The sequence below is a fragment of the Merops nubicus genome, unplaced genomic scaffold, assembly GCF_000691845.1.
Source record: "Merops nubicus isolate BGI_N331 unplaced genomic scaffold, ASM69184v1 scaffold17602, whole genome shotgun sequence".
NCBI lineage: Eukaryota > Metazoa > Chordata > Aves > Coraciiformes > Meropidae > Merops > Merops nubicus.
Window position 1 is genome coordinate 1 of NW_008595817.1, and position 4,163 is coordinate 4,163.

Below are 4,163 nucleotides of genomic sequence, written 5' to 3' on the forward strand. Positions count from 1 at the left end.
GGCCCCGGCCCCCCTCGGGCCTGCTCCTGGTGTTCTCGAGCCCATTTTTTAAGGAGGGAGGTGGTGTCAGAGCGCCCTGCGGCACTCTCTGGGGGGAATGTTGTTTGAAACAGTGTTCCTGCCCCACAGCTTGCTTCACTATAGAGCCACGGAATGGTTTAGGTTGGAAAAGAGCTTTAAGGTCATAGAGTCCAACTGTAAACACTATGCTGCTAAGGACACCGCTGCCCCGTGTCCCTCACACCACATCTCCATGGCTTGGGAACCCCTCCAGGGATGGGGACTCCACCACTGCCCTGGGCAACCCTCAAGGGGAAGAAATTGTTCCTCATGGACAACTTCAACCTCCCCTGGGGCAACTTGAGGCTGTTTCCTCTTGTCCTGTTACTTGTTTCTTGGGAGAAGAGCACGACCCCCACCTGGCTCCAAACTCCTTTCAGAGAGCTGTGGAGAGCCAGAAGGTCTCCCCTGAGCCTCCTTTGCTCCAGGCTCAGCACTCCCAGGTCCCTCAGCCTCTTCTCACAAGACCTGAGCTCTAGACCCTTCAGCAGCTTCGTTGCTCTTCTTTGGATATGCTCCAGCCCCTCCATGTCTATGGACAATGTTCACTATGCTCCATGGAACTTCCCTTCTCCTCTCCAATAACAGCTACGGGGATTCTAAATATTACAGAAGTACTTAATGCCCCCCAGTAATGGTCTCTTGTGCTGCTTTACCAACACAGAACAAAGAGCTGGTCTCCAGCTTGAACTGCCTGCAGCTTAACCAGGTATGACACGCATCACTCCTCGTGCTAAACTGCTGCAGGGGGATGCTGGGTGTTGTTAAACAGCTTCTGGATTCTGCCCCAAGAGGGAAATCTTTTTATGGGTTGTATTTTGGGTTGTAAAGTTTGCAATTGTGCTCAGGAAACAGCAAAGCTACAGAACTGTGCTGAATTATTAGGAATGTTCAGTCACACAGAACAATGACCATAAACCAAGGGGTCAGACCCTGGCTGGCCCCGTGCGGGTGGTGTGGAGGGACGGGAAGCACAGGTCATCCTGCGTGCAAGGGCTGCTGCTGAGCAGCAGCACCAAAGTGGTCAGAGACCATTAACAATTACCCTCTGGCCTGTGGAACTGGCTGGATCCAGCCAGCTCAGAAATAATGCAACCCCACTGGAGAGACCATACTTATGCAATGGGAAGTTCTGGGAGAGGTTTCCTGACTCACTCAGGAATCCGGGTCCTGGAAGTACAAATGTCAGTGAAAATTAAGACGACTTCTTCAAGGACTTTGGAGAAAAAGTGGCTTTTTGATTCTCAGTAACATCTCCTGACCTGGGGGTTAGCTATGTGCCTGGCAAGGACTGAGCTATTGCTGTTTATCAGGTATCCCATTTGAATTCCCCTGCCAAGAACTGAATATTTAGGATTTCCATGGCAACATGTTTCTGAACCCATGTTACAGTCAGACTGACGCGTGTCAACTGATACAGGGATGCAGGAGGCAGTGGCTGAATTTATTCAAGCAATCACATTCTCTTTTCTAAGGCTAATGCACATGAATACTGAGTTAGCCAACTGAATCGGCAGGGATTCCATCCCAATGAACATGTATGATGTTCCAGCCCAGGAGAGTAGCTTTTAATTGATGAGTGGGATTATATTTACGTAGCAATTATAACAAAGTCAAGGTTGGCTTTAGGTGAAAGACTATTTGCTGTAATACCTTGCTGCTTGGTTGTCCAGGAAAGCTGCTCCTTTGTGGGAGAGAAAAAAAAAATCAGAACAGATGCAGTCAGCTTTTACATGTGCCTCTTTCCTTATTCTGCAAATACTCACTCCACGAAGCCAGCTCAGTAGTCACACTATGGTTGCCTTAGATACATACATTAATTCACACCATTATTACCAAGATGCTGGTGGTTGAAGTGCACAAGTATTAATAGTTATTCCCTGCTATCCTCAAATGGCTGTTTGGTGGGTAATGCAAAATGAATAAGGGCTCATTCTAAATCCCCTATAAGTCAATGGGCATCTTTCTCCTCATTTTATTCAGAGCTGGAATTAGCTACCCCTATTGCAGTGCTCACAAATATTCATTTTTTGTCCTCAAGACACCTTTGTGAGGTAAGGTAATGCCACTGACTCAGTTTCACAGAAGGGAAGCTGTGGCCAGAGAGGTTTCCTCAGAATCATCCAGCATATACACAGAGATCCTGACCCTCATCATCCCCTCAGGCTTGATTTCTTTCCTTGGATGTAGAGAGAGGAAAGGTGCATGCCTGAGTTTTGCTCCAACATAGAGTTGGCTTTAATGGGAAGGAAGCAGCTGGACCTTGAAGCCAGGAGGCAATGTCACACCTTGTAGTTCTGTGTACTCACACACCAACAGCTGTATTCAGAGGCCTTCTTATGGGGCCTCACACGGAGTTACATTCTGCTGATGGTCTGAAAACAAGAGGGTGTTGAGGAACTTGAACCATCTATCATCCCTGGCATGGCAAGAAGTATGCATGACTCCTGTGCTGAGGGACCTGAATACCTCTGGACACTGAGAGGAAGGAAGAGCTGTCCTCAGAAGCCTAACACAAATGTCATACTTGTCTTTCTTCTTTGACTCACACAGGAGTCAGGTCCTGGCATCCCTGAATTCCCAAACAGTCAGTAGTGATCATCCTTCTCTTGAACTTTGGCAACAGACGGTGGTGTTTTAGGTCTGTCGTTACTCCACTAGGAGGATGATCCCAAGTGGCTCACCTATGGATACACTGTGCTAGGGACAAGGAAATAAACCTAACCCTCTTGAGTCTTTATCACAAAAAAAGAGTTTTCTTCTCTCAATCTAAAATTTCACTGCTCTCAGTCTTATTGCCATGGAAATTGTCTCCATAGCTGGTATTAGAATTGCCTCGTTGACATCATTAGTAAAGCACATAATAGATTGGTGACTGCTCTGATATTTATCTTCATGTCAACAGCTATTGAGGCTCCAGAGGCAAATCAGAAAACAACACAGACTCTTTATTAGTAGAACTTAATTTAACTGTATTTAAACTTCATTAAGAAGTTAAAGAAAAAAAAGGCCTTTCTTGATGCACTCTTTCTTTATAAAGTAAGAAGTAAGGATATTAGATTAGTTTGATCCTGGTTCTTATTATGCACATGCAGTAGATGAGAATGCAGAAATTCCCTCGTTCAGTTAGGTGCTCTTGGATGTCAAATCAAAGACCAGGTGCTCCACAAGCCCATTTCCTTTCTTCAGTGTTTTATGTTTCCTAGCCCTGTAATTCCCCCCAGGAAACCAGAAGAAATCTTAATTTCTTACCTCCCTCCCCCATTAAAGTAACAGCTCTGGTCATTTAAACAATCAAGCACATGTTCTTACACTGTCTGCACCTCATGCTATCCATAAATGGTGATGTGGTAAGAAAAACCATGGAGGAAAGGAAAGGAAATGACATTAACCTTTTCCATCTGATAAATAAGGGCTCTATTCAGCTGCAATAATCCACATCCTTCCCTAGAGATCCAGTTAATGTAATACCTAAGGGCTCAGTTCATTTAAAATTATTTCCACACTGGCCAGCTGATGTCTTGGTGAATTATTCAATCCCCAGACTGAAATATTCTCCCTGTGCAACAGCACATGTAAAAGGTCTAGAGCCCTTCTGTAGCTCCCAATAGTCTGAAGGTCCTCTCAGAGATGCCCAAGGGTCTGTGACATCCACATGGCTTCTCTGTGTCCTCAAAGTTAACAAGAACTTGTGTGCTGATTGTCATGGGACCACCAGTCTATAAGTGCTGCAGGTGTCATACCTTGTCCCATTCGCTGCTCTTCTCTGCAGGAAGCTTCTCACCTCCCTATCAAAATTTAAGCACCTGCAGCTTACAGATAGTAAAAAGACAGATGGAGCTTTGGGTGGAAGTTTAGAGCAAAGGTCTCAGCCAGTTCAAAACAGGCAGCCCAGATTATGCACGTTGTTGATGGGTTTTGAGGTCATGGCTGTGGATCAGGGACCACTGCGAGGCTGTTTGAGTGACCCACACGGCTAAAAGCTTGGAACTTAAACATGGGGTTGTGCTTTTCCCCTTTCCTCCTTTGTGATACACAGATGGTTCTGGTGTGATTGGTATCTTCTCAGCTATACCCACCTGAGAAAGCTCCAAAGAAACCAG